Source organism: Gekko japonicus, unplaced genomic scaffold (assembly GCF_001447785.1).
Source record: "Gekko japonicus isolate JY-2015 unplaced genomic scaffold, Gekko_japonicus_V1.1 scaffold753, whole genome shotgun sequence".
NCBI lineage: Eukaryota > Metazoa > Chordata > Lepidosauria > Squamata > Gekkonidae > Gekko > Gekko japonicus.
In genome coordinates this window covers 79,508-90,461 of record NW_015172027.1, presented here as the reverse complement: position 1 = coordinate 90,461, position 10,954 = coordinate 79,508, and the positions used below count along the sequence as shown (strand labels likewise).

The following is a 10,954-nucleotide window of genomic DNA, read 5'->3' as shown; positions in this document are numbered from 1 at the left end:
TGAGCCTGGGGTGGCGTGTGCTTGTGGGGGGGGGGGGGGTTGTTCAAGGATTTGCCCAAAACTCTATGGTTTAACTTCAGAGGTTTTGTGAATGCTAGAGCACCCCTGAAATCATGGAGTCACTTCTAAATTTTTCCAGAAGTGATGCAAGCACACCAGCATGATGCCAGCGTGCCTGTCCCTGCCCCCCAAATCCCCTGGCGGCCCTAGACCAGAAGTTCAGTATCACACCAATGCTGCAACATCCCTTCTGGAACAAACACAGAAATGACATCACCATGTTGGGGAAATGCTATAGGGGTATCCGGTGAGTCCTAGAGTGTCTCCTGGACAAATTGAGGTCATTTCCCGGTTCATGCCAAAAGTGGATGTTGCAGCATTGGCGTGATGCCAGTTCTCCTCCCATTTTGCTTCTGCTGCTCCCTGGAGCAGCTGCAGAAGCCCCGGGGGTCCAGAACAGGCGGTCTCTGGTGAAGTGGGACCCCTGGCACCACGACACTGAAAACGGCACCCATATTGTGATATCATCATGAACCTTTTCTTGCCACACATTAGTGGTTGCCACTAGGAGGTAGGGAAATATGCATCATAATGACCACAACACATGCTTACATGCTATGGGAGAGACGGGGAGAATTTAATATAGGGTGTTTCCAATGAAAACTTATAGTTCCACCCTAAGACAATATTGCAATATCTTTCTAGGAAAAACAAAAGAAGAAAGGAGGAAATAGGTAAGGAATGAATGAAAACATTTCCTTCTTGCCTTTTCACTAAAGCTTTATGGCCCCATATAAATCATATCTCTCTTTTGAAGTTTATGGGGCAGGAAGTTCCAAATGTGTCCCAAAGATTATACTTATAAATCCATTATCTCTAGGAAGGGTTCTGCCTTTTTTTTCTATTTTAATGTATAATTATGCCACAATATACAAAATATCATGAGGAACTGTCCAGTGCTGAAAACAGACCTGTCATTCAATAAAAAGGTGTATTTTCCCCTCCTGCCTTGACAATTTGTATAACAAAATTACAAACAGCTGTACTGTCCCATGCAAAATCCAGAAGAAGAAGCAAAATCTTAGTAATATCTTTTATTAGGATCTCATTCATTCATTCATTTTATTACGGTCAGAGACCCATTGAATAGCATACAGAACAAAAGCAAAAAGCATTACAGAGAAGAGATATCATGAGGAATATTGAGGAGGAGCTTACGCTTTGTAGATGCAATAAAGAGAAATTTGGCAACATTCCTTGATACTTTTATTAGGATCTAACAAAATGACACAAAACATTGTTCAAGCTTTGGAACTTGTCAGGCAATTGTTTTCTACTTAAGAATACCTGATTTCAGCTGAGAAAGAGAGGGATTTGTCAAAAGGGTGGGAATAACCTGGGGAAAGGCTGCTTGCACAAGGTAATAATGGCCGAATTTGACTTCAGTCTGATATAACTTGTGAACCGTTAGGGTTGCCAGGAACTTCCTGGCCACCAGCAGGGGATGGGGGGGTAGGGTTGCCACATCCAGGTTGGGAAACTCCTGGAGATTTGGGTGTGGCACCCCGGGAGGACAGGGACCTCAGTGGGATACAATGCCATAGAGTCTACCCTCCAAAGCAGCCATTTTCTCCAGGGGAACTGATCTCTGTCGTCTGGATCCCTATGAACGATTGTTAAAATATAGAAGACTACCAAACCCTTCCACATCTGCAGTCAGCCTGCAAAGACAACTGCACTTCTTGCATGTTTTTTTAAATAATATTGGGACCTTGCTGGTCTGTATTTTTTCCGAATGACATAACCCTCCATTGTTTACTTCTTCTTCCCAGAAAGTGCTGTAATCTAACACCTAAAATGATAAACTGTAAGCCTGGCGGCATCTAATACCATTTCATAGGGTTGCCAAGCCACAGCCAGCAATGCCCAGGATGAAATGAGGGGGTGGGGCCTGGTGTGTCAGCGTCACATTGGTGCACTTAGGTCCCGGTCACACGGGCCAGATAACGTGGGGGGGGAGGCGTGGCTGTGTGCCCCAGAGCAAAATAAAGTGCAGTAGCCCAATCACACGGTCCCCCGAGTCTTCGTGCTTAGGCTGTTAGCTGGCGATCACACAGTGATGCTGGAGCATGGCAAAGAAGCGGCGCAGCAAGCGTTTCGTGTTTGTGCACATGTGCAGTTCTGCAGAGCAGCACTGCTTTCAATTACGTGTTTGTGCGCATGCACTTATGAAAACCATCCGGTTTGCGATGGGACGTGGACGGGTGCCGGATGCCACGGGATACTAGTGCTCCTGCGATCAGACGCCCGCCTCTGCCCTGCATTTTCCGGATACTAGTGCACTTTCCGAGGTACTTTTTTACTGCGCATCTTCGGTGGGACGCCACGGGTTGGCCACGGGTGCGCTATGCTTCCCAGATGATGCGGTGTGATCACACACTGAAAATCCGCCTGACATTCGTGCCTTTAGCGTGGCAAATCCTCCGTTTGAACAGGCCCTTAGATCACTTCTGGTATAAACCATAGAGTTTCTGCCAAATGCTAGAGTGTCCACCATGTCACTTCCAGTTTTTATTGAAATTGACATAAGTTGCTGATGTGAGCCGGTACATGTCCTTCCCCTCCCCAACTGTATATCTGGCACTGAGGCAGATAATAATAATATCACTGTACACCAAGACTGGCAAGACTGGGTCTGAAGATCTTGACCTGGAAAATCTGCTTTCCTCCTCTTTCATTTCTTAAGTTTTGCAGCATCTAGCTTGATGAAGAGTCCTTATGAGTTCAAATGCTTGCACAGTGTTTGTGTCATTTTGATTGGCCCTGACAAAAGGCATTTCATTGACGACTTGTATGACATGCATACATTTTATCAAGGCAAATGGAGGCCCACTATCCCCACCCCCCAAAGTTTCAGGCAGGCTGCCTGCTTTTTATTTTATTTTATTGGTAAGGACTGCGAGGATGTTTATGGGTGGATCTTTCACCTTTTCAAACCCTGAAAATATTTCAAAAAAGTAGTTGCAAAACTGTTCCAGGATTTGAGGGGGCAGGGTGTCTTGATGACATTACTGGTACTAGCCAATCACCATCCTCAAGTCCGCTGCAGATCTAGATGGTTCAGAGCTTGACCTTGCAAAAGAGAAAATGCATTTGACACTGAACATGCTGAGGGCACTTTCAGAGCAGTCCCACTACTCTACCTTCACTCAACACGCTTTTCAAATTCTGCACCACTGCCAGGCATGTCGCTTTGTTCCTAGATCACCATACCTTCTTTTAACTTGTGTTTTTTTTTTAATTCCACTCATCATGATCTTGTGACCCCAAGATCATCCTTCCCTGAGAAATCCAGCTGAAGTTCACTTGCAACAGAATGAGGAGCTACCGGAAATGGAGAGTTTGGAGGAGGTAAAGAGTGGCTGAACCATTCCTGGGGCGGGGGAGATCATGGCAAAGGTGAGAGAGAATCTCCTTTTCAGTCTCTTTTTTATCCCATTAATGTTGCTTTCTCCTTCCAGACAACTGCCTCCCTTCATTACGTTCAGCTGCAGCTTCCTCCAGGAAAATCCCCCGCCATTCGCAATCCGGACAGCACCACCGTTTATACAGCAATTGTCTGATGCTGCTTCCGTCTCCCACCTGGGCACAAAGATCCAGCAATCATCTCTCGATTCACCGACGAAATTTTCTATGACCGCTTTCCTCACTTCCCTCTGTGCCTCTGTAGTTGACATGTCTCCTCAGCTTCTTCAACTGTACCATCTACAGCCACCCCAAAATGGCCAATCACCTCCTTCAGCTGCCTTCCTTGAAGCCACCCCTTGAGTCCACATCCTGAACCACAACTAGGCCTGGGCATGTTTTTGCTGCATTCCTCCATATCCATCTCTCCTGGGGCTCTTTCTTTTCTTTATCTCCTCCCTCCCTTTATGCCATAACGTGCCATGTATACTGAGGAAAATGTAGAAATAATATTGTAATAAATTCAAAGTGTCCGCAGCTTGGGTTTTTGTTGTTCCTTATTGTTTACATGATTTTTATTGTGGTGGCATTTTGGTTATGCGTATAGTCAGGAAGGAGGTTGTATGTCACTTCATTACTTTTTTTCTTTCTTATGTATGTTATTTATAGGCCACTTTTCTCATAGAGACTCAAGGCAGATTACCAAGAGTGAGTCAGTGCAATCAGCAAAATGGAACATTCAATAAACAATGAAGAAGAGGAGGAGGAGGAGGAGGAGGAGATTGGATTTATACCCCGCCCTTCACTACCCAAAGGAGTCTCAGAGCGGTTTACAAACTCCTTTCCCTTCAGTTTGGTGTAGTGGTTAAGTGCGCAGACTCTAATCTGGGAGAACTGGGTTTGATTCCCCACTCCTCCACTTGCACCTGGCTGGATGAACCTGGGCAAGCCATCGTTCTGATAATAGCTGTTCTTGAAAAAGAGCAGCTTCTGTCAAGAGCTCTCTCAGCCCCACCCACCTTACAGGGTGTCTGTTGTGGGGAGAGAACTATGGCTTGCCCAAGGTCATCCAGCAGCTGCAAGTGGAGGAGTGGGGAATCAAACCCGGTTCTCCCAGATTAGAGTTCGCACACTTAACCACTACACCAAACTAGGACTGCAGAAGTCTGGAACCACCAGAAACAGAAGCAGACCATAAGTATTAACATGACACATTAGGTCTCCTCGTTGCTCCAGTGGGGGGGATTGGGGGGCATTCCAGGGGGGGTGGGGACACCCCAAGCCCTACCCCCAAACCGCAGCCACCCACGGCCACCCCTCTCCCTCCCTTCCCGTAGAGATTTAAGGGGCTTCAGCTGATCCGCGGGGAGCATGTGACCTGCCAATCAGCTGGAGGGCCCTTTAAGTCCTTCAGCAAGGAGGGAGAGGGGCTGTCACATGCTGCAGCTCCGCTAGCAAAAAGACCATTTAAAGCCGGTTGGTGGTGGTTTGGAGGCCCCAGAAGCGGGGAAATCCCTGCCCAGACATGGGGGCTGGCAACCCTCTGACGCATTAAGTGGCACAAAAAATACATAATGGGATCCTACTTACAGTAAGCTATACACAACAGGTCTCTAATCACGTATCCAAGTAAATTTGTGAACCATTTTGTACGGAGCTACCCTATTGCCTGTGCGGAAAAGCCCACTTGAAGAGTCCGGCTTTGCATGCTTTGCCGAAGGCCAGGATCTGGGGAGCCTTCCTGACCTCCTCAGGCAGGCCATTTCAAAAGGTGGGGGGGCACAACGGAGAAGCCAGGTGTACAGGGCAGTTGTTGATTTTGCCCATTTGCAGGTTGGCACCTGCAGGAGGCCCTGGTGACCCCCTGAGCAGAGTTGCTGTGGTGGAGCATACGGGACTTCTGTGCCTCACATGTGTCAGTTCTATATTTTGTATTCTACTAAACTTTTCCTTTCAGCCTCCTTTCCTTGTTTGCTTTCTCTTAATCTCATGACATTCACCCCAGTAGGTTTGCTAGCTCTGGGTTGGAAAATACCTGGAGATTTTGGGGGTGGAGCCTGTGGAGGGCGGAGTTTGGGGAGGGGTGGGGACCTCAGCAGGTACAGTGCCACAGAGCCCGCCCTCCAAAGCAGCCATTTTCTCCAGGGGAACTGAACTCTGTTATCTGGAGATCAGGTGTAATACCAGGAGATCTCCCGGGCCCACCTGGAGGTTGGCTGCCCTACAGCCCAATGTTCCCTTCCTACTTCAGGCTCATCTTTCTTTGACAGGATATCAGGTTTTCTTCCATCTCAATTAAGAGCCTAGAAGGTTAAATGAATCCAAACTTAGAGGGCCCAGTATGCTGACGACACAACCCTTTTAGATGGGTTTTAAACAAGGTTTAGATGGGTATACTGAATAGAATATCAAGAATATTATTAATGTTAAATAGTTTGTATTGTTTGGGATTCTCTGTATCAATTGTTTTATATTTACTTAATAAAAATAATTTCTTAATTTTTAAAAAAAACCATAATATGGACTTCTAAATATTACAGTAGACAATACTCTGTCAGTCCAAATAGCCAATACCAAGTTTCCTTTAGGTAGTTTAACATACTTACACAGAACTGGCCCAGTAGACCATAGGTAGGGTTGCCAGTTCTAGGTTGGGAAATACCTGGGGATTTGGGGGATGCAGCCCGAGGGACTTCAATGGAATATTATGCCATAGAGTCCACCTTCCAGATAGAGTATAACACCATAGAGTCCACCGTCCAAACCAGCCATTTTCTCCAGGTGAATTAATCTCTGTTGCCTGGAGATCAGTTGTAATAGCTGCCAACTAGCTAGGCTTCCATGGCAACCAGTGGGCAGAGTCACAGTAATGCTGGGCTAGGGTTGCCAGCTCTGGGTTGGGAAATATCTGGAGATTTGGGGGAGTGGAGCCTGGAAGGGGAGGGACCTCATCAGGATATGATGCCATAGATAGAATCCGTCCTCCAAAAGCAGCCATTTTCTCCAAGGGAACTGATCTTGGTCACCTGGAGAACAATTGTAATAGCAGGAGATCTCCAGGTGCCACCTGGAGGCTGGCAACCCTGTGACCAGTGTTCCCTCTAAGCTGAGTTAGTGTGAGCTAGCTCACAGGGGGGGGGTTTGCCTCCGGTTCACGCATTTTTGCCTTAGCTCAGGAAGGATGGCTCCAGAGCAAACTAATTGATGCAGTTGCCAAATCGCTCGCTCACAACTTTAAGGCCAGTAGCTCACAAAGTAGAATCTTTGCACACAAGACAATACTTAGAGGGAGCATTGCCTGTGACTGGGCCCAGCCACTTCCTTTTTACTCACTCATGGTATACAGATCACTGACTGAGGCTGAAAAGTCCCCGACAGCACAGTGGCTTTTTCTAAAGGAGAAGTACAGGAAGCGTGTGGGCAGCGGCAAAGTGTGTGAGCCTATCAGTTTCCCCTCAGTCCTTCTTAAAATTAGCCATAAGGACATTTCCTGCAGCTAAACAGGGCTTCACCTTGCCACAAGAAAGTCCTTGGGGGCCCATTCTGACGTGGTCACTCAGCGCCAGTCAGCATTTCATCACTTCTGTGTGTCAAAACAAGTGCTGGGGGTTGCCAGGTCCCCTCTGGTCACCGGCACAAGATGAGGGGACAGGGCTGCCACCAGTGTACCCTCTAAGCTGAGTGAGTGTGAGCTAGCTCACAGTTTCTTAGCCTCCAGCTCACAGATTTTTATCTTAGCTCAGGAAGGAAGGCTCCAGAGCAGACTAATTTAGGCAGTGGCCAAATCGCTCGCTTACAACTTTAGTGCCAGTCGCTCCCAAAGCAGAATGTCTGCTCACAAGACTCCACAGTGGTTGCCACTCCAGGTTGGGAAACGCCTGGAGATTTGGAGATTGAGCCTGAGGAGGGGAGGGACCTCAGTGGGGTCCAATGCCATAGACGCCACCCTCCAAAGTATCCCTTTTCTCCAGGGGAGCTGAGCTCTGTAGTCTGGCTGGAGATGAGCTGTAATTCCAGGGGATCCCCAGGTCCCACCTGGAGGCTGGCTTCCCTATTCACAATGGACGAGAAATGCAACAATGTGCATTCTGTTTTTTTGGAACAATTTATGCTCAACTTTTTTTGTTTATTTATTTACTTCATTTGTGTGCTGCCTTTTTCCTCGGTGGGGACGCAAAGCGGCTTATGTTTGTCTCCTTTCCTACATTCTATCCTCACGACAACCCTGTGCAGTAGGTTAAACTGCAAGGTTGTGGACTGGCCCAGGGTCACCCTTCGGGCCATGTTGTACGTTTGCCAGCGACCTCTGTTGCATCCAAAATCCCTCCCACCAATATATGCCAAACTGGTTAGGTTTGCTAGGGCATGTAGTTATGTCTTCATTAAAAACACACACACATTTTCTTCACGGTACATCCTTCTCCTGAGGTACTCAAAGCACTTTCAGTGCCAAAAGGCCTTCACATATATTATCTCATTAATTATTGCAACAGTGCTATAGTGTGGTCTTAGAATCCTGGAATCAGAGAGTTGGAAGGGGCGATACAGGCCATCTAGTCCAACAGCTCCCTGCTCGATGCAGGATCAGCCTGGAGCATCGCTGGCAAGTGTTTGTCCAGCCATTGCTTAAAGACTGCCATTGAAGGGAAGCTCACCACCTCCCTAGGCAGCTGATTCCACAATTGCACAAGCATCAGGGTCTTCTCCAGTGAGTGCTCCCTTCTCATTTGGTGGCCAAAGTATTTGAGCTTCACTTTCATTATCTGGCCTTCCAGGGAACAGTCAGGGTTGATTTCTTTTAGGATTGACTGATTTGATCTTCCTGCAGTCCAAGGGACTCTTAAGTGACAGCCCTTCAAATACTTCAAGAGAGCCATCATATCAGCCCTGAACCTCCTCTTCTCCAGACTCAACATTCCCAAGTCCCTCAGCCTTTCCTCATAGGGCTTGGTCTCCAGGCCCCCGATCATCCTCGTTGCTCTCCTCTGCACCTGCTCCATTCTGTCCACATCCATTTTGAAGTGAAGCCTTCAGAAGTGCACACAATACTCCAGGCACAGCGGGACTAGGACATCTTGCGATTTGGATATGTGTGTGTGTGTCTGTAGCAATCCTAATAATATACATAGTCCTGAGCATGTCCCCATAGTGCCAATCAAAGAAGCAACAGTTCTCCAGGATCCCAGGAGGAGGGCTTTCATATCACCTGCCACTAGGTTTGCCAACCTCCAGGTGGTGACAGGAAATCTCCGGCTATTACAACTGATCTCCAGGTAACAGAGATCAATTCACTTGGAGAAAATGGCCGCTTTGGAAGGTGGACTCTATGGAATTATGCCCCTTTGATATCTGCCCCTTCCCCAAATCCCGACCTCCTCGGGCTCCATCCCCAACATCTCCAGGGATTTCCCAACCCAGAGTTGGCAACCCCACCTGCTACCGGATTCTTTTAGCTGGAGATTCAGAGCTCAAACCTTGGACCTTCTATGCACTCAGCGTATGTTCTGCCATTGATCCATCGCCTTTCCCCAACACTGTATCCTCATGAAGGCCAATCAAGTATATTTGCTCAGACATCTAGAGCTCGAGCCGAACAATGCCGAGAGGTGTACTTAGTGGCAGTTTTGAATGTTTTATGCCTGTGTGTGCTTTGCACAGCCTGAGCATCTTCTGGAGGCAAGATAAGAGCCGATTCAAGATCTTTTCATATAGCTCATAGGGTCACCAACCTCCAGGTGGCACCTAGAAATCTCCTGTCATTACTGTTGATCTCCAGACGACCAAGATCAGTTTCCCTGGAGAAAAATGGCTACTTTGGAGGGTGGACTCTATGGCTGAGGTCCCTCCCTTCCCCAAACCCTGCCCTCCCCAGGCTCGGCCCCCCAAATCTCTGGGTATTTCCCAATTCACAGCTGGCAACTCGAATAGTACAGTACTCATGCATACTACTTTTCTCTAATGGATCTCCCTTAGATTTCTCCGGACTGACAGGTTCCGGGTTTGGATTAGGGTTGCCATTTCTGGGTTGGGAAATCCCTGGAGAGTTGGAGGGCGGAGCCTGGGGTGGGGGGTTAGGGGAGGGAAGGATCTCAGCAGGGTATAATGCCATAGAGTCCACCCTCTGAAGCGGCCATTTTCCCCAAGGGAATTGATCTGTGTCATCAGGAGATCTGAAGGTGGGCAACCCTCACTGGCAAATCCTGGCTTGGGTCCCCAACTTATCAGACAACCTGCCTTGGTCTGCTCCTGGTATGTACCAGCAGGCCCAGTGTGCAGAAATAGGTAGGCAAAGCTTTCCACAGCACAGAGGTAAACATTAGGTACACATCAAGGTGCTGTTAAAGGCACAGGTCACCAGGTCCAGTTGTTGTTTTTCAATTGCCAGCCCTATTTCTGACTTAAGCTCTTGCAAGAAACTGACCACATTCTTCCATCTCAGGGATTTCCTACAAAGCAGGAAATGCCCGTTTCCAAAGAGGGCTTACGGCTTACGTTCTTGAGAATCTGCTTTTGCAACAGCCAGGGCCAGAATTAAGAAAGAAAAAGACTTGGGGTTGGGAGGGTTGGGGATCCTCCAGCTGAATAGGGTAGGACAGGGGTGGCGTTACTTCTAAATGTGTCTTTCCTGTCCAAGGTAAATTCCGTTTGTTCTTTAAGGGGAACTATGGCAGTTAGAGGAAACGGAGAAACCACAGCATCATGCAGCATTAAGCAGCAGAAAGGGGAAGAGTGTCGGTGGTTGTGCCTGGCTACCGTCTTTTTTTCTTACAGTAACATATGAAGCTGCCTTGTACCAGGGGTCCATCTAGCACAATGTTGTCTGCTCTGATTGGCAGCAGATTCCCAGGTCTCAGGCAGAGACAGCTTTTAGGAATACCCAGGGCCTATCATCAGGGGCCATGAGGGCCATGTGGCCCAGGCCTCACATTCATGAGGGCCTCCATTTTAGACTTCTGATGGTTTCAGAGGGTAGCCATGTTGGTCAACAGTAGAACAGCTAGATTCAAGTCCAGTAGCACCATGGAGGAGACCAACAACATGGGGGGTACAGGCCCGTAGCCAGGAAATTTTCCGGTGGGGGGCTTTGGGATTGGGGGGTGTTGTGGCCCCCCGACATGGTGACATCCCTAGTGACATCACCACAAGTATAGATCCAGGTGGTCAGCTGTGTGGGTCTGAAGCAGTAGGATGAATTTAGAATCCAGTGGCACCTTTAAGACCAACAAAAGTTCATACCTTGAATAAACCTTTGTTGGCCTTAAAGGTGCCACTGGATTCTAGATTTGTTCTATCCAGGGGTCGTTTCGTAGAAAAAGAGCTAGGGGAACTCATTAGCATAACTCATTAGCATATGCCACACCCCCTGACATCACCGGAAGTGTGTCATAAGGCCACACACCCCGCCCCCAACGGTCCCAGCCGCCTCTGCCGACCCATGAGGGGCCCGGCGGTGGACCTGCAAGGCCGGCGGGAGTGCAAGGAAGCCCCG

The 10,954-nt window shown here is 48.1% G+C and overlaps 1 long non-coding RNA gene across 1 annotated transcript; it reads left to right on the top strand.

Moving 5' to 3' along the window:
* Positions 1 to 703: 703 nt before the first annotated feature.
* LOC107118277 lies at positions 704 to 3,995 on the top strand. Its single transcript, XR_001482758.1, has 3 exons — positions 704 to 734; positions 3,332 to 3,411; positions 3,522 to 3,995. It is a non-coding gene; the product is annotated as an uncharacterized LOC107118277 (long non-coding RNA).
* Positions 3,996 to 10,954: the final 6,959 nt, after the last annotated feature.